Here is a 19655-nt window from a genome sequence, read left to right on the forward strand (position 1 = left end):
ATCCCTGGCAATCACAACAGTGCCTCACGCATAGGAGACACTTAACAAATACTTGTTGAATGAGTGAACTTATTCTTATTCTGAATAACAAGGAAAATCTCCCTTGCTTTCTGTTTGTAAAGGAAGAGAGCCTAGAAACTAAACTACTTTTTTGATTTCTTTTCCAGATGTTACAAGTTTTCCTTACAATCATCTGTGTCAAGGGATAATAAATCCAATTTGTATTTTGATGATAGGCACGGATATCAACTCCTTTTCATTGTCCCTGATGTGGACTATAAAATTGGGAGATGTGATGAGTCCGTCTGGATTTTTATGTATTGTCATGCATCCAATACTGAGCCGTGTTGCACTATATGATCCTTACTCTAAAACACTAATCTGGAACCACCTAAACCACCAATTCCTTCCTAGAATATAAAAGTAATCTCAAGGGCATTTTGCCACATTCCTACTTGTCATAAGAATTAGGAATAATTATTAATATTGTAGAATGGTCTTAAGACATATAGTGCTTAGTGAATTCAACTTTGACCTTTCATAGCCCATGGAGATTCTTTTATCAGGAATGTTCCCTGGATTAACAGTGACTTCTCTGAGGAGTGGTTCTGCTTGGCAGAGGCCGCCCTGAGACAGTAGCTCACTCAGTTAATTTTCCTCTGGAAGTTACTTCAAATTTTAATTTTTCTAATAATGGTATTTTTTTTCTCATTTGAACCCACGCTGCACATTTCTTGACTTCATCACTTAATTCAATAGGAATTAAAAAAAAAAATTTTTCCAAGGTTGATAAGTTTGATCTTTGGGTTCATATATGAACCCAAAACATGTACGCTTTTCTTCTTTCTGCCTTGGCCTAGCTCTCCAGCTAAGAAACAGAGCATATGTTTTACATTAGAGAACCTTATCAGGCTCAGAAGATGTACTCCCATTTCCTGTTCATACCACGCTTATGTGCTGCGGAGCTAAATTATAATCATCACTGCTGTGCTATTTTTAAAATGCAGTTACAGTTTGAGTTCCTGGCTCCCTTTTAGAACCAGGACCATACTGCCACTTTCTTCTCATCGGCGCTATTTTGCAGTATTTACGTGGCTGAAAGAAGAAACATCTTTATGTTAACATCCTTCTGGAAACCAATAAACCTTGCTACCTTGCTGGGAAGTTTATTTGGTAAACGAGATGTACAAGACGTTTCTTTGAAAGCTGAATAAAGTGATTTGATGTCTAAGTTACATTCGTTTGTTTATCCTCAAGACGAGGGTGGTGGTGGGAATTAACCTTTCGAGCTAATCAAGAAACAACCTTGTTTTGGAATTGAACCACCCTGATATATCCTTCAAACCAAGTAAAGAGGGATTCGGCCTTTATCTGTTACCTATTTACTCTGGGGAAAAAAGTAGCTTGTAAAGTGCAGTTTGCTTATTTATTGTCAGTGGGAGTTGGTATTGGTTGGTTCTTGTTTGCTTGCTCGAAATACCTGATTTGGCTGCTTACAAGGACGACATTAGCTAGATAATTCTGTGCTGTGTAGGTTCAACCGGAACGTGTTATTGGTTTTCATATGTGAAAGTTTAGGGATAAGTAATGTTCAGAAGGGTCCTCCTCCTGGTTTCATAATTCAGTTTAGAGGCAGAGTGCTCAAAGGAGAAAGGAGATCCAAGTCAGACCTAGAAAAGAGGCTTGCATTTCAGTTATTAATATTTCCATTTGACAGAAATTTTTCTCGCTGAGAATATAAATGGGCACAGATAAAAGGGTAGGGTCAGCAAGCCACAGAATAAATCTCTTTCAACTGTTGCCTGGAGAAGAGTTACTGACGTGATTCTTCATATGTTACAATTCTAAGTTGCTCTTCAGAGCCCTAATTTTGGCATCATGAAGTTGGATCATTTGGGTTCAAACATCTGTTGTTTCTGGATGGCTTTAAAATTCCATTGCAAGCTCAAAAATGCTCAAATTGCAAAGCATGTCCTTATGGGAAGCATCTACTTGGTGTATGTTTGTCCTTCTCCCTCAGAATCTTCCACAAACACTTCCTCTGGGCCTACAATTTCTGCTCTGTTTCTCTACATGTAGCAGTAACATAAAGTGTTTCTTTGACTAAGACTCAATTTGGGGCATGGAATGCCTTTCCCTGTTCAGTTTATCCTTTATGTGCTTGGAATGTGCTGGAATGTATGTAAATACTTTTCAAAGTCCGGACTCGCTGTTTTTCTTCCCCTCCTGGACTTGCCATTGCCTGGCTGCTTCATTCCAATTTCTGTTAGAACTTTGCAAGTTCCAGCAAGATTTTTTTTTTTTTTTAGAAAGATAATTGCAATCAGATAACCCTTAAAGGGCGAATGTAGTAGAAACAAACTGATTTTTTTCCTGAGGAATGGCTGCATTACAGCTTTTTTACCATTCCATGCAGCACCCCAACTAAGAGAGAGGACTGAGGGCCAAAATGAGTTAGTAGAATAAATGCTTTTGTATTGAAAAAACAGAGTCCCTGACAAACATGTGTTGAAGAGGGTCACATTGTTGTGATTCTCCCACCAAACTACTGAACTCCTTACCTCTGCAATCTTTCAAAAATGTTTAAATATGTTTTAAAGTCAAAATGGATAGACCTTATGAAAAGTAGAATTTCAGTGGGGGAGACCACTCCCTTGCCAATGTGACTGGGGTTTGGAATCATTTTAAAACTTTTGGAGTTTAGACAACGCTTCAAAAATGAATCTTGGCATTGATTCTCCCCCACACAGCCATGCATCTAAAGAAAACAATTTGGGGAATTCTTCTTTTTCTCTTGTATACAAACTCTGGGTTTTCTCTCAACTCGATAATGGTCACAAATTAATACAGGGTGTCCTACCCTAAGAACTACAGTATGAAGTAAATGATTTATAGCAAAGTAAAATAAACAAGAAAAAGTCTTGGCCTTCAAAGGCCTTCCAGTGTTAGTGGCTAATTCTTAAATGCTCAGTGTCTGCGCTATTCTGATGGTAAGAGCCACCGAGCCAGTATCGGGGGTGACTGCCATGTGGGTCATTAACTCTCATCTTTCCTGGCCCTTCTGCCTCCTTTATCTCCAGATGCACAGAAGTTTTAAACCCACTCCAGGCCACTGGCTCTCTGGACTTTAACCCCCGCCCCCCCCAACCCCCGGTCTTAGCTCTGCTTTTCCACAGAAGTAATTGTGATGTTTGGAAGGCAGCCTGTCTCAGAGCATGATCTGTGGTTTCCTCTTTTCTCCAAGCTCTTTAAAAAAGCATTGCACGCAAAGGAAAGGTTTGTTCTTTTTCAGAAATCCTTACTACTCCGTACCTGTTGGGCCCAGAAGACGATAGTAGACTGCGTTCTGCTCTTTATTATTATACTTGTGAAGCTTTAAAAATCTTTGCTACTGGATTCCAAGTGCCTTGCTAGGCTGTTTTCATCTTTGTCTTCTGCAGAGATGGCCCAGGGCTTGTCACTGGGGCAGAAGTGCTGAGAGCTCAGGCCCTGACAGGCGGCCCACCTCTGTTGGAGAGCTGGCTCAGCCACATACTCTGGAGTGACAACTGGGCTATTGTTTAACCCTTAAAAGCCCTGGTGAAATAAGATCATGTATGTAAAATCTTAGCATGTGGGGTTTTTTTGGTACAGAGGCACTACTCAAAATGTGAGCTAATAGAAGTACGGATGTATGTGCTGCATCCAAGGAAGAAGTTTAACCGGTGCTTGGCTAATCTTTTGATCTTCATGATTTCTGGAGCATGAAGAGTGTTCCTAAAGAACCTAAGCAAACCTCTGATGCAACTTATTTATATTGATAGCACATGTTTATACAAATTAGTTGACAAAATTTAAGTGACAGCCACTTCTAAACACTGCTTCTAAAATTAATAATTGCCTTTTTCCAATCCAAGTATAAAATGCGTGGACAGCCCCAGCCCAGGCAGTCTCTGAGTCTAGGCTGTGCCCAGCAGCTGGGTAGTGACCTTAGGCAGTGGCCTGGTGGATGGAATATCAGACATCCTCCTTGGTCTTTTAATCCGGGACTGGCAAGGCATGCTGACGATGACACTTCTCTAAATTCCGGGTCTCTTGGAGAGTGTGAGGAAAGCTATGCATAGATAAATATATGTGGTAGAAAAGGGAGAGAGAGACAGAGAGAGACACAGATGGAGAGAAGGAGGGGGAGAGAGGAAGAGAGAGAGAAAGAGAAGAAAGAGAAGGCAGAAAGGAGTAAAGAAGCCAAAGTGGGAGCAAGAACCAGAGGGAGGGAGTGAGATGTCAGGCTCTGGATCCAAACTGAATAGGTTTTAAATCCTCCTTTGCAAGCTGGGTGATTCTGGGTAAGTTACCCAACTTCTCTCAGTTTCCTTATCTAACAAAAGGAACAACAACAAAAAAAAGATCACTCATCTCGAAAAGCTTCTGTGAAGATCAAACCAGATAATGCATTTAAAAGCAGGTAGTCTAGTGGATGCACTGTCTTAGAGCTTCCTCACTTTATAACATAATGAAGACCCTTCCTCATACATGGTATTTGTGTTTATTAATTTACTTAGGTATTTGTTTAATTAGAAAAAGGCATCACTAGAACCAAATGCATAGGGTCCCTTATCAACCTGGAGCATGATATTTTTTTCATTAAGCGTCTGCAATCTTCAATTGCAGATAAGTGATGTGGTGGTGGTGGTGGTGGGGGCTTTTTTTTCCTCTTCTGAAGGGGCCGACCATACCATTTTAAGAAATACTGAATTAATGGTTCCAACACCAAAATGGGAGTCGCAAGTTATCATTCATTCTTTCATTCGGCCAGCGTTCACTAGGGGCCAAGCTGAGCGCTGAGTTAGGTAGGCACTGGAGTGTGCGAGTGGAGGGGGACACACAGTGGAGGGACTAAGCAGAGTGCCTGTCCTGACCGACTCCAGGGATCTGCCTCCTTGTTCTGCCCCTCTGATGGGTAGGGGGATGTTTCTCCTGTTGTACCAGAGTGCAATGCCAGGGCTTCCTAAGTTGCTATATAGCCAGAGGGGGCAAGGAGATAGAAAAGGAGCCCCAAAGTAGATTCTGGGCTGCATTTCTGCCTCTTCTGTTCCAGTTTCACATCATTGTATGCTGACTCTGACTCACCGACTCATGCCTTGTTCTTCAGTTCTCACGTCTGTAAAATGGAAGGATACTGATCGTGACTCCTTTCCTCCAGGGACTATTGGGACTGGTAAAAATTAACAAGTTAGACTTGGTAAGCATTTTAATCTCACAACTGAAAAGCAGAGAAGGGGTTCAAAGTATAATTCATATATTCATTACATTTGGTAATTTGCTTTCAGATTGTGTTCTTCAAAATGGGTATAGATGTTTTTAACTTAATGATTCAACTCAACTATATTTATTGATCACCTATTACAAAAAAGATAAAAGACAATGAAGACTTCACCTTTGCCCCTCAGTTGGTAAACTGAACTACTTTCAGATTGTATTTGTGTACTCCCAAAGGGACCTGTTTGTCTGATTGAATATATAAATGAACATTTGTATCACGAATTGGATCCTTACCTCTTCTCCCATGTATACCCCAAAGAGGGGTTAGAAAGAAATTCAATTCTTAGTATCCAATTTTAGTCTAGTAAAGACTTCTGAATACAGGGTATATCCGACAGAAAGGGGGATCTTCATTTATCCTATTTGCTAGCCAATAACTGGAGTAAAATGGGAGAGAGAGAAAGGAGCGTGTAGACAGGATGGTCTGTTGAGTCTTGGAGAGCTAATATTACCAGCAAGAACTAAATAATATCTCACATTCTTCCTTCTCTTTTGCTATAGGCTCACCTAAGCTTTTGCTGGGATTTGAAGCCTATCCTATTATTTATTATTTTTTTTTATTTTTAAAGATTTTATTTGAGAGAGAGAGAGAGCACGAATGTGAGGGGAGGGATAGAGGGAGAGGGACAAGCAGACGTCCCGCTGAGCCAGGAGCCCGACACGGGAGGCTGGATCTCAGGACCCTGGGATCATGACCAGAACTGAGAGCAGACGCTGAACTGACTGAGCCACCCAGGCACCCCGGCCTATCCTATTATTTAAAGATTGAAATCAGGATATGAGGATGGGGCATTGTGTTAACTTTTAGCTTCAGTCTCTAATAAGGTTTAAACTGTTTAGCTAGAGATAGTCTCCAATGGGATACTTTCCCAACATTTCACTAGTGTGCTCCAAATCTCCATGCAGGGTTGCACACCTCGTTTAGCTGGCTCCATTTTCCTCTGGGGCAACATCACAAGCAGTTCAACCAATCATTATGTATAAACCTCAGCCCATTTATATAATGCAACCCTTCTGGTAGTAATGACACGGAAGATGCAAATAGGGAAGATCACAAGGCTGCCAGTGTCCCGAATCATCTGTGGCAACAGGGCCGCAGAACCTCTCTCTCCTTGGAAGTAAAATAGTTGCCCTCTAATAGTAACCAAATACCCTCCTTCGGGAGAGTAGTTCAAGAAGGTGGAGTGTACATGTACTGTACAAACATATAGCAGCCCTTTAGAAGACAATTATCAATAGCATGGTGGGAAGCTGGAACACAGAAGATTTGAGTACCGTCTAGAAGACGACCGTGACAAATCTCAGGAGAAACAGTCAGCGTCCAGGCCTGGGATCCCTTATCCTGGCCATGAGATAGCACAGCCTATGTGAAGAGAGGACTGGTGAGTTTTCCAGCATAACATGGTATTTTATTTCACCATAGTAGACTGCTGGGAAATCTCTGGAGTCCCTGGCAGCTGCATCTCGTCTTTAATATGAAGCCTGGGGGGAATAGAAAGAGAGAGACTCATAATTCACAAAAAGCACAGCCGTAAGAAAGCCATTCTGAGTAACTGAATCAGACACAGAGGGGGAGCTGCTATTCCATTCCTAAGTCAAGAATGCTTTTTGTCTTTCCTTTTCTCCTTATCGGTCATGTCCTCATGAAAAGATCATTTATGGGTGGTGGAATGAGTACATGAGAGCCAGCTTCTCTTTCTCTCCTGTTCTTCCCCCATTGCTGCTGTCCCGTAAAAAAGACACTTTGTTAAAGACTGAAACAGCAGATGCAGCTCAGATATTATCTGAAATAATTTGGGTGGGGGCGGAGGGAGTATTTTATCTTGAATTGGTCCAACACCGTTTTAGTGTTGGAAATAGCTCTACTGTGATGCAAGTATCCCAGAAAGTGAAGAGACCCATACCAAAGAAGTACTTTAAAATAATGTATCTTTAAAATAATGTAAGGCATGCAGATAATGTCAATGAAATGATTCATGGAAAAAATGGACATAAAATGGCATCATGGGGGGCGCCTGGGTGGCTCATCCGGTTAAGCATCTGCCTTCGGCTCAGGTCACGACCCCAGGGTCCTGGGATGGAGCCCTGCTCAGTGGAGAGTCTGCTTCTCCCTCTCCATCTGCCCCTCCCTGCTGCTGGTGCTCTCTCTCTCTCACTCTTGAGCGCTCTCTCTCTCTCAAATAAATAAATAAAAATCTTTTTTAAAAATGGCATCATGGGCTGGAGGGAATAGGGGAGGCCTACTGGAAGTGGTAGGATTAATAAAAAGCGCCGAGTAAGGTATGAGTGAAGGCACAGAGCTAGGGATGGACTCAGTAGGGGCAAAAGTTAAGACTTGTTTCTTAAGTATGTAGAGTTAAAAGTCGGTAGAAGACAAAGGTGGTGAGGTCCGGCAGAGACTAAAAACCAGGCTTAAGATTTTAGACTGTTTCCATAACAATTAGCTGCTATCCATGTTCACATTTGTGGAAAATGTTCTAAATATAGATAATAAACAGGAAAATCATTTACAGTCCCGCCAATCATAGAATAGTGATGGTGAACATTCTAGTGCATTTTCCTCCACTTTTTTTTTTTGCAAATTTATTGTCTTAGTTTAGGTTCCCTAGAGGTAGGTCCTGAGACAAGGATTCAAGTGTAAGCAGTTTATTTAGGAGATGATTCCAGGAAACACTGACAAGGGAGCAGAAGTAGTAAGACAGGGAAGGAAAGGAAGCCAAAAAAAGGGCATGTTCTCAAATGAGTCTGCTGGAATGTAGTCATGCTGGGGAACTCAGAGCTGCCCTACTGAGGGATAAGGAAGCTCACGCATTTGGCCGCTAACTCCTGTTGGTTGAGAGTTGATTTGGGGGCCTTAATTCTCTGCATGGGTCTCCCTGGGCCTAAGCAGAGAGTTGCAGGTATTTGCAGTAAAAAGCCTTCAGTATGTAGTAGGAATATGGGTGCTACCGGAATATATACAAATTATATTTTTATTTATAAAATAGATTTCTGTGCATCGGGCTTTGTACTACATGTTTTGCTTTCATTAACTCATATAATTCTCACAGAAGCCCTGTAAGGTAGGTGATATTTTTATCCCCTGAGGGTTAGAGACTGGAATTAGGGGCTGGTAGAAGTAGACACGAGAGTCACCCTCCTAGAGATCAAATACTTGAAATCACAAAGAGATGATGCACTCTTCCAACGATTTTTTGGGGTTTGTTTGTTTGCTTGTTTTGAGAGAGAGAGAGAAAGCACACACGCGAGCTGGGGTTGGGGGAGAGGAAGAATCTTAAGCAGACTCCATCTCACAACCCTGAGTTGACCTGAGTTGAAATCAAGAGTTGGACGCTTAACCAACTGAGCCACCCCAGCGCCCCTGTTCCAAAGAATTTTAATGTCAGCCTTATTTACCCATCTCCTGTCTTGTGCATATTTTCTCCTCTTTCTGTCAACAAAATTTTTTCTTTGCAATTATAAAAGTCTCTGTTTTCAGAGACATTTGTTGGAAAACAAAGCAAGACCTTGAGGCATAAAGGATCTGTAATGGACACCTGTCAGCTGTGCTTGTCAGCATCCCCTCCCCCATCTTCTTTTGACACAATGCCTTATCTCGTTTGGGGTAAGATGATCCCACACCTTCTCCTTGTAGTTTTAATGGGCTGCCAAACCAGTTCAGAGGTTTGAGATCCAGACGTGGCCAACCATAGCCTTCCTCTACCTGGCCACAGTGATTGGCTAGAAACGTGCTTAGGCCTTGGGCTGAGCCAATTTGTCTTTCCCTGGGACTTTATATCCAGCTTTGGAGAAGGAAGTTGGTGTCACTAGACTGAGATGATATAACCAAGAACCGTCTGAACCATGCTCCATTTCCTCTCTGCAGAAGGTAGAGCAAGCCCATCTGCAGAGCAGAGAGATGAAAAGAAAAGGAGAGAGATCTTCCTGTATTGCTAAATGCCTGTAATCCTCTGAGGTCGGCTTCTCCTGGACTTCCCATTGCAAGAAGCAAATAAATAATAAACCAATAAATAATAAGCCCACTCCATCTTTCCACCCTTCCTTCTTTTTTCTTTCTTTTTTCAAGATTTTATTTATTTATTTGACAGAGGGAGACACAGCGAGAGAGGGAACACAAGCAGGGGGAGCGGGAGAGGGAGAAGCAGGCTTCCTGCTAAGCAGGGAGCCTGATGTGGGGCTCGATGTGGGGCTCGATCCCAGGACCCTGGGATCATGACCCGAGCCGAAGGCAGACGCTTAATGACTGAGCCACCCAGGCGCCCCTTCTTTTTTCTTTCATCTGTGTTTACTTGTTTGTTTGTTTATAGCTAGTTTGATTCAGATTTTAGTTTCTTGCAACCACAGAGTCTTGACTAATTCAGGATCAAGTACATTTTGACCAGGAAGTATGTTTTTGACCCTTTATTCATATATTGGTGTAAGAGAGCAGTGGGGTGGAGAGAATCAAATTATGACTGGACAGAGTGACCTTTTTCCATCCTTCACAACTTTACTTGCCTCCATGAATCCCAGGTTGATTCCAACTATCTGAGGCATGAAGGCGGCCTCTGCCTTCAGGAAATATTGAACTGCAACAGCAACATGGAACACGGTTTCCTATTGACTCCTGCCTTTGCCTGCAGCTGTTGATGGAATTCATCAATAGGCATCTAACTGACAGGGATGAGCTGGTTTTCCCCTCCTACTCTTGCAACTCAAGGACATGGAGAACTCTGGTTTTAGGGGAACTAAACTGACGGTTCTGTGAATTCTAACCCTGGTTCGAGCAGATTTGGCTTGTATGATCCCCCAGAGACTCAACAGATCTAAAATCTCAACACGCTATTATTAAACTGGAAGCTATAAGACATCCTTGAAATCACAGCTGCCATTTATAAAACACCAAATGCTGGCTCCATACACCTGGGCTTTGTGTAGTCTATTGTAATATAATCCACACAGAATCCTGCAAAGTAGGTATGAAGCCAGTTTGGTTCTCCAGGAAGAGGATGTTGAGAGTTATGAGTGCAAGCAAATGTTTTATTGGGGAGTGACATTTGTGAAAGAGAAAGGGAGAGAGCAGGTTTGGGCTGCTGGAATTGCCAGGTGATGCAGATCCCGCAATGTCTCTGTCAGATCAATGGGGGAGCTTCCGAGCCAAGATGGCCTCTTAGAAGTTCTTGTATTGGGTGAAAATGGCCAAGCTTTGTACACCAGCTTTGCTCATTCACTGGCCGGGGCATTTCTGGAGAAGAGTGTGACCTCCACTGGAAAGCTGAGGGAGATTCTGAGGAGTCTCAGCCAGCCACATTCCTCTCATCTGGACAGATGGGGTCCTTTCTTGAAGGTGATATCCAAGCAGGACATTTCCATGTCTGCCACATCATATATCCCAAATCTCACAATGGGGTATTGCCCTGGGCTATAAAAACCTCCCCTGTGAACCAATCAGGTAGTACCCTGAAATACTGGTTTGGGGATCTCATCCATCTGTCAGTGCCATGAAATAGGGAATGCTCTAGATCAGCGTTTCTCAACCTTTTTTTATTTCTATTATTGTTCATCTCTTGTCCCCCTCCCCCGCTTTTTAGACATTTTTTCCTAATTGTCCCCTCCACCATGAAAGTTTAATATCACAGGTATACTGTGTATATGTTTATGTATTATATGTATATCTTTACTTTGTACACAAAAAAAGTAAGATTTTTTTTTTCATCCCCCAAGAATTAATTTTCACTCCCTTGGGAACCATATCACTCCTACTAAAATGCATGTTCTATTAGAAGAGACAAGGGATGTGTAACAACCAGCTGGAATACATGGTCCAGGATTGAATCTTGGGTTGGATAAATTAGTCATAAAGGGTATTTGGGAGGCATGTGAGAAATTTTAATATGGACTAAATGCTTTTGTTAGGGGTAATGGTGCAGGAAAAAGGTCTTATTTTTTTGTAGACGTGTATAGAGGTAAAAAACAAGAAAGAAATATTGGTTTGGTGAAGACATCTTTATTTATTATGTGCATAGGGCTTCCTTTCTTGGCCCATCTCATACATATTTCTGTTCAGAGTGAAGTTTGGCATTAGAAATAGAATAATTGGCCTCTGTGGGGAAGCTCTGGGTTTGGAGCAGCCGAACAGTGTACATTAGCGATGCTGATTCTCCTAAAGTTAACTAAAATATCCTTATAAGACAAGCAGATTTTTTTGAGAAACATTGGATGAAACTGGTTTATAAAATTTTTATATGATTTCTTTAAGATGTGGGGTGTTTCATTCATTGGGGAGTTAAAACCTATTTTGTCAAATAGTGTCGTGAAATATTTCTCCCCGTTACAATCTACCATCATCTTATGATGAAAAATTTTAGATGACAACTGAAAATATGCAGGGAGTTACACAGTTTTTAAACAATTCTTTTGGGGGTTATGTAAGCAATATATTTACCGATTCCTGGGCTAAGAGAATACATTTCAAGGAGGGGAACCTGGGTGCCTCAGCCGGTTAGGCATCTGCCTTCGGCTCAGGTCATGGTCCCAGGGTCCTGGGATCGAGCCCTGTGGCAGGCTCCCTGCTCAGCTGGGAGTCTGCTTGTCCCTCTGCCCCTCCCGCTGCTTGTGCTCTCTCTCTCTCTCAAATAAATAAAATCTTTAAAAAATATATATTTCAAGGAAAGGAGGCCCTCTCTTTTGCATCTCTTTGGTCTCTCCTGGAAGCCAATGGCTAATTATAGGCCCACGGTACACGCACCAGGATTCCAGGCAAGATGGCAGTCCTTTGCTTTTCTCAGTGAGAACCAAGCTTATTTTGATAATGTTTTCTTTTCTTTTTTCTCAGCGGTAGATTTCCACTGTCACACAGCCATGAGCACATCGATAGGACTCAAGAATCTTAAAGAATCTTATATAAAGCTGCAACTGCTTCCTGCAAATTTTCTCCCTGCGGTTTACAAACCCCACTCCCCGGGTTCCACAGACTCTCTTCCTGCTGGTTGGTGGGTGAATGAGAAATCACTCCAAATGGCAAAGAGATGGCTTTAGTTATTTCCAATCAGTGTTTGACTGAAAAGTCCAACGTGAGGGTCTGTACGCTTTTTCAGACACGATGAATCATTGGCCTGTTGCTTTTTTGAAAGGTGTCTAAATCACTTCACGTAGCACGCCTTTAAACAAAAGGCCTCCCATAAGGCCGAAGCATCTGGCATGATATATGTTCTTCCAGATTTCTCGAGAGTCTCAGCTTCCCAAGGCATGTTGTGCCCCACCTTTCAGGGCTTTTTTTTTTCCTACTTAATTTGCTGGCATGTCTCCCCGTCAGGTCCTGCATATCATTCTCATTACTGCTGACTCTGATTGTCTAGTCTTGGCCTAAGCTTGGAAAATTCCAAAGAGGAATGTTCTACTCGTTTTCGGGCCAGAAGTAAAATTCTAACAAGATCTGTTTGTTGCTCGCAGATGGAGTCTGGGAGGCTCGGGAGATGATGACAATCAGCTGTTGGGATTTAGATGGCTCTGTGCTTCAAATCTCAAATCTCACTCTTAACTCCAAGCCTACATTTCCAACCATTCACTGAGCGTGTTCTTTTTGAAAGCCCCCCATAAAGTCAACCTTAAGATGTCTGGGCTAGAACTGTCATCTCTTCCCTTTAATACTCCCTGCATGGGTTGCTCTACCCGAGTAAGCGTCCTCTAGTGCTATTTTGATCCTTTCACACCCACTTGCTCAAAAGCCTTCGGTGGTTCACCATTGTCCCTAACATAAAATACAAATTCTTTTCCTGATACTCCAGTTAGATTGGTCCATTTAGTACTGCCCAAGGGAGCCTGTTACTTGATTCTATCGGGTTTTTGGTCAAATGTTCCCACATTCTGGAATGTTTTGTCTACTTCTTTTCATTTATTTTTCCTACTGATATTTCTATTGCTCTTAAAATTTACACCAGAGGTCTGCATGATTTTCCCCTCGTTTCCTTCCAGTCTCTGTTCCAATGTCACCGTAAGGCTTTTCTTTAACACTCAAAGTAATATTACGAGTCACTCCCCCACCCCCACCCCAACTTCCAATCCCCATTCCCTGCTTTATTTTTCTGGATAACACTTAACACCATGCATTATTTATTCATGTATTATCCATCTGCCTCCACAGGGACAGGGATTTTGGTTTTGTTCATTGTTGTATCGTCAGCAACTAGAACAGGGACTGGCACACGATAAATATTTATAGATTCAATACGCGAATGAAGGAACTCTGAAAATATCTGAGGGTACTTAGCATGTGTCTGTCACCCTCCAGGGCTCTGAAAATGGGGGTATGAACAAAATGGGGTTCTTTTAGAAACCCACAATCTTGGGGGGGAAATGTGAAGTGCAAAAATGGAAGTGCTTACCAAGTTCAAATGGAGCATGTTTTAGGAAAGAGAATTAATATTATTGAGCCCCTGTTCTGTGTGAGTTGTATTCACATATCTGGTTTCATTGAAGCCTCACAGTGAGGCAATCTGTAAAGTTCTATTATTCCCAATTTTGCAGATAAGAACACTGAAGCTCTGGAAAGTTAAGTAATTTCTCCCCAAATTTTATGCTAATAGGTGGTTAAAAATCAGAAGAAATTTAAACCCAGATCTTCTCATGTGAGAATCAGTACACTTTGCCCAATACTGGATTGCTTCTCAGGTTATTAGGGAGCAAATATATTTAGCTTAATCTGATTTAGGCATCATGAAGTAGGTACTGTTTGAGTGATTAATGAGAAGTACATCAAAGCGGAGAGAAGATGGCAGGATAGTGACCCTCCGTATAAACTGCCCAGCCCACTACAGCCCACAGACTCTTTCCCTTGTGACCACTCATTCCCTTCTGTAATATTAATTTACTCAAAAAACACTTGTTAAATATCTGCTATGTGCCAAGCAATGTTTTGTACTCTGATGCTATGGTAGTGAATAAAACAGATTCCCTGTTTCCAAGGAGCTTTCATTCCCTAAATATTTTGTGTGATATTGGGAGAAAACAGGGTATTTCAAATTTAGACAGTTCAGATTAGAGTTATGGCTTCATCATAGTCTAGCTGAGGACCTCGGAAAGGTCGTTTAAACTTTCTGAATCTCAATTTCTGTATTTGGAATAGAAATAACTACCTATCTCACCAAAATATGATGTTGTGAGACTCAAATAAGATGAAAATATTTTGAACCACGAAGTAGTAGATGTGTTTTGTTAAATCTAACATGCACCACTGAATGAAGAAACACTATTATTTTGTGTACCATTAAGAAAGAAAAAAAATCAAGCACCTGGGTGGCTCAATCGGTTAAGCGTCTGCCTTGGGCTCAGGTCAGGATTCCAGGGTCCTGGCATTGAGTCCTGCATCGGGCTCCCTGCTCAGTGGGGAGCGTGCTTCCCCCTGCTCGTGCTCTCTCTATCTCTCATGCTCACACACTCTCTCTCTCAAATAAATAAATAAAATCTTAAAAAAAAGAAAGGAAAAAATCCCAATTACAACATGCCATTGATTTTAAGACCCATCCTGATTTCAGAGGTGCCAAAATGTGGGGAAAAAATTATACATCTTAGAATTGTTGAAATATGGCACAAAAAGTTATTATTATCATTCTCTATGGTACGTAGTGTATGGTACATGTTCAGAGAGAAATGGATTTAGCAAGATACATTGGAGTAGATCAATGAGACAAGTGTTAGAATATTTCCTAGAGATTTTCAAGGGTATTTACATTTTTGGATACAATTTTTTTTTTTCCTGGATAAAATCATCACAGCCATTTCCTAAGTTACTGAATTGTGGAGCCCCAATCACTTATTTTCCCTTGAATAGAGCCACCATACTAGTCCCAGAACACTACCTATAGATTATTATATATGAGAGAGAAATGAATTTCTTGCTTGTTTAAGAAATAAAGTCACTACCTAATAGAACCACATTGCATAGTGCCCTCTTGATGAAAACTTGTATCAGGAAAAGTGGTGCTCTACTAGAACAATTTTTTAAAAATCAGGGGTGCCTGGGTGGTTCAGTCTGTTAAGCGTCCGACTCTTGATCTCAGCTCAGGTCTGGGTTTCAGGGTCATGATTTCAAGCCCCACATTGGGCTCCACGCTGGGCATGGAGCCTACTTAAAAAAAAAATCTTATGGGCATTGCTAATTATGTAACTGAGCCTGTGCTCTCTCTCTCTCTCTCTTCCCTCCCTCCTCCTCCCTCTTCCTCTTTCTCTTCTGCCTTCACCCTCTTTCTTTTGCTTTGGCTCTTAGGAAGCTCAAAGACAGATCTGTAGTTCTTTATGATGTTCTAACTTCAGTTTCATCCTTTTTGTCTGACCTGCATTTTTCCTTTCTCTTAAATCCTAACCTATTTTTTTCCCAAAATTTTATTACAAAGATTTTCAAATATCTAGAAAAGATGACAGAATTTTATAGTTAACATCCATGTTCCCACCATCTGGATTCACTAATTAAGTTTTTAATTGTCCTTGTTTTATCACATATTATCTAGGTATCCATCCCTCTTTCAATTATTTTTTCAAAGTAAATAGCAAACATCTATACACTTAACCCCTAAACATTTTAGTATGCATATCATTAACTAAAGCTCAATATTTGGTTATGGTTTTTCTTTGTTTTTTTTTAATTAAGTTAAAATTTACATCCAACAAAATGCACTCACCTCAAGTATACCATCCAGTGATTTTTGACAAAGGAACACACTTGCCTAACAAATCCTTATCAAGATATAGAATATTCCCATCAGGCTGGCAAGATTACTTATGTCCTTCTTTCATCCCCACAAGCTCAGAGGCAACTACTGTTCTGAGATTTTTCCGTTTTACAACTTCAAATAAATGGAATCACCCAGCAAGTACTCTTATATAATAAGCCTTCTTTCACTCAGCACAATGTTTTAAGGACTCATCCGCACTGTTAGGCTATCAGACTTTGTTTCTTTATATTGCTGATTAGTATTCCATTGTGTGAATATACCTCAGTTTGCTTAGCAATTAAAGCTGCTAGGAATGTTTTTGTACAAGTCTCTTTGTGGAAATGCTTTCCTAACTCTTGGCTGCATACCTAGGAGTGCAATTGCCGGGTCATTGGGTAGGTGCATGTTTAGTTTCGTAAGAAACTGTCAGACTTTTTCCCCAAAGTGGTTGTGTCACCAGCAGCGTTTGACAGTTCAGGTTGTTCTATGATCTCCCAGCGTTTAGTGTCGGCAGTCATTTTTATTTTAGCTATTCATGTGAATAGTAGTTTTTCACTGTCTTTAATTTGTATTTCTCTGATGAATAATGATACTGAGAATCTTTTAAAGTTGCTTTTGAGCCATTAATGTCTCTTCCCTTGTGAAGTTTCTATTCAAATCAATCCAAATTGAGTTGTTTGGTTTTTTAAATTTTTTTATTTTTGAGGTATAGGAGTTCTTTACATATTCCAGTACTAATTCTTTGTCAGATATATGTTTTTAGAAATATTTTATGTCAGCCTCTGGATTGCTTCTGTAGTTAACACTATCTGTTTAGGAGGCAAATGTTTTAAATTTTGGTATAATCTGATTTATCACTTTTTAAATGGTTCTTGCTTTTTGCCTCTTATCTAAGAAATCTTTGCTTATCCCTATTTGTGAAGATATTCTCCTCTTTTCTCTTCTAGAATTTTTAGTTTTTACTTTTACATTTAGGTCTGTGAACCTTCTTGAATTAATTGTGTATGATGTAAGGTAGGAGTCAAGGTTCATTGTCTTTCTATTTGGGTATGCAGTTCTAGTACCTAAATTATTTTTTCCTTGTTTTTTTATTTTATTTTAATTTAATTTCAGTATAGTTAACATAAAATTTTTTGTATTATGTACATCTTTGTAAGACCCATCAAATATTTTTTGGAACAAGCAATCAATAGATTCTGCCTAAAGATCAGAGAATGCCCTCACGAATCCCTTGCAGCACCATGATGGGTAATGTTCCCCCAACATAGTCTTATTTAAATACGATCCCCTATCCCTCCAATAAAAGGTGCCCTGTGTTCCTTTAGCCCTGGTCTTGGGATTCACCTTCCTGCCTCTCCAAGAGTGGTGAAAAGGCTGCTGTACCCTCACTTGCCTGTGATGGTTAGCTTGTTCCTACCTGGTCTTTGGAGACGAGGCAGGAAGATGCACAGGATTGTCTGCTGAGTCTGGAGCGGTCTCCGTGGGATTTTACTGGCCTCCAGGGCTCATGTTCACCACTTTGGAAGGACACTTGTGTTAGGGAACTTTTTGAAGCTGAAGATGTTCGACAGTGGTGAGATCTAGAGACAGAGCAAAGCTGTGCTCTGGTCTTTTTGGTAGAGTTGATTCTGGTTCCTTACTTCTGAACGGGTGCCTGTGGCCAAGAGGAGCCTTTCCTTTCTTCCCTTCTAAATTATTTTCCCTGTCTTCCCCCCCCCGCCCCCTTTGCTCAGCAAAGAGGATAGGCTTTGGAATCAGACCTTGTATATAGTATATATTTATATATTTATAAAAGTATTTTTTTCTGGTTACAAAAATAGCATAAACTCATTGTTAAAAAACTTTGATAATGCAAACAACGTTTAAGAAAGCAAGTACTAACCAGCTCTAACCTAACACCCAGAGATAGACCATGGTGACATTCCTGGTCAACTCTGATTTGGAATCTCCGCTCTCTTACCAGCTTGACACTTCTTGAGTGTCATCTTCCACCTGGGAAATGGGGAGAATGAACTTCCTTCCCTGACAAGCTGTAAAACTGAAAGATGATGTACTTAAAATCTTTAGCAAATAATAGATCCTCAATAAACCTAAGTTCACTAAATGATGCTATTAATGGGTATAGGAAGTGATTGGATGGTAGGGAAAAGAACTCTCAGTTCCTTTTCTCCCCCATTTTAAGGTCTGTTACTAAATTCCTTTAAAGCAGGCAAAACTAGAGTGACAGAAGAACAGAACAGTGGCTCCCGGTAGCTAAGGTTGAGGGAGGGATTGATTACCAAGGGGCAAGTGGGAATTTAGAGATGATGAAATTATTCTATCTCTTGATTGTGGTGGTAACTACACACCCTATGTGATGTTTAAGACTCATAGAACTTTACACTAAGAAGGTAAATTTTAGGGGCGCGTAGGTAGCTCAGTCGTTAAGCATCTGCCTTTGGCTCAAGTCATGATCCCAGAGTCCTGGGATCGAGCCCCTCATCATCATCATCATCATCATCATCATCATCATCATCATCATCATCGGGCTCCCTGCTCAGCGGGAAGCCTGCTTCTCTCTCTCTCCCACTCCCCCTGCTTGTGTTCCCTTCTCTTGCTGTCTCTTTCTCTGTCAAATAAATAAATAAAATCTTAAAAAAAAGAAGGCAAATTTTATAGCATGTAAATTATACTTCAATAAACCCAACTTGTAAAAATATTCCTTTAGAACAAAGTCTTAAATTTCTTCATTGATTTTAAATCGGTCCTTCCAGCTCCTCTCAGCCTTGTCCCTCCAGTTTATCTTTTTTTCTAGACTCTTGAGGCTTTTTACCTTCCTGATGGTACTCTGAATGCTTGTTTAACCCTCCTTTCAATTGTCATACTGGATTCTTTGTTCCCTGTCTCCAACTTTGCTGCGTATTTTATTTCCCTCTTTTGAATCGACACTCTGTTGGGCTAGGCTCAGCTGCGCTTCACAAACAAAATGTATGGCTGTTTCACTTGTTCTTTTTGTGCCAGGAGAGGTCTCATCAGGGCAGCTAATTAATTACAATGAGTGAGATAAGAGAAAAGCAGATCCTGAGTCCTTGTGTCAACAGTTAAACAGAAATCCCTTAAATCTTCTAGATTGTTCCTTCCCCTGTGAACAAAGGACTTGCAACAATTTTTCTGCTGCAAAATAAGTATAACACAAGCTCACAGTGGAACTGGCTATAGTTCTTTTCAAACCGAGTCAGCTGTTTGAGGTGTATGCCGATCGTATATCCTGAATTCTCCAGGACAGTGTGGAGTTCAAACGTGCCATGCCACGTTCTCTCCAAGACATTCATGTTCTGTGGAAGAGACGATGTGTCTTGATTTTGGTTCATAAACTACAGTTTTCAGACTCATACATTAAATTTTTTTCTTTTGTTTTTTGCCTATTTTTCCATTCTGCAAGTATTTACCACACACCTACCACTGAGTGCCCGGATCTCCAGCAGGCTCTGCAGAAACAGAAACAAATAACATCATTCTTGAGAAAGTAACGTTGTTCAGTCTGGGGGATGCACCGGCTAACAAATGAGTTCAGTTTCTCCTTTGTCATCACAGGACAACTGCAAACAGGAAAAGGCCAGAGATAACGCAAGTCTTGCACAATGTAATTTATTGAGAAAACTTTTCAACTTTATTGTATATGTGTAT

This window comes from Phoca vitulina, unplaced genomic scaffold (genome assembly GCF_004348235.1).
Source record: "Phoca vitulina isolate PV1807 unplaced genomic scaffold, GSC_HSeal_1.0 scaffold4, whole genome shotgun sequence".
NCBI lineage: Eukaryota > Metazoa > Chordata > Mammalia > Carnivora > Phocidae > Phoca > Phoca vitulina.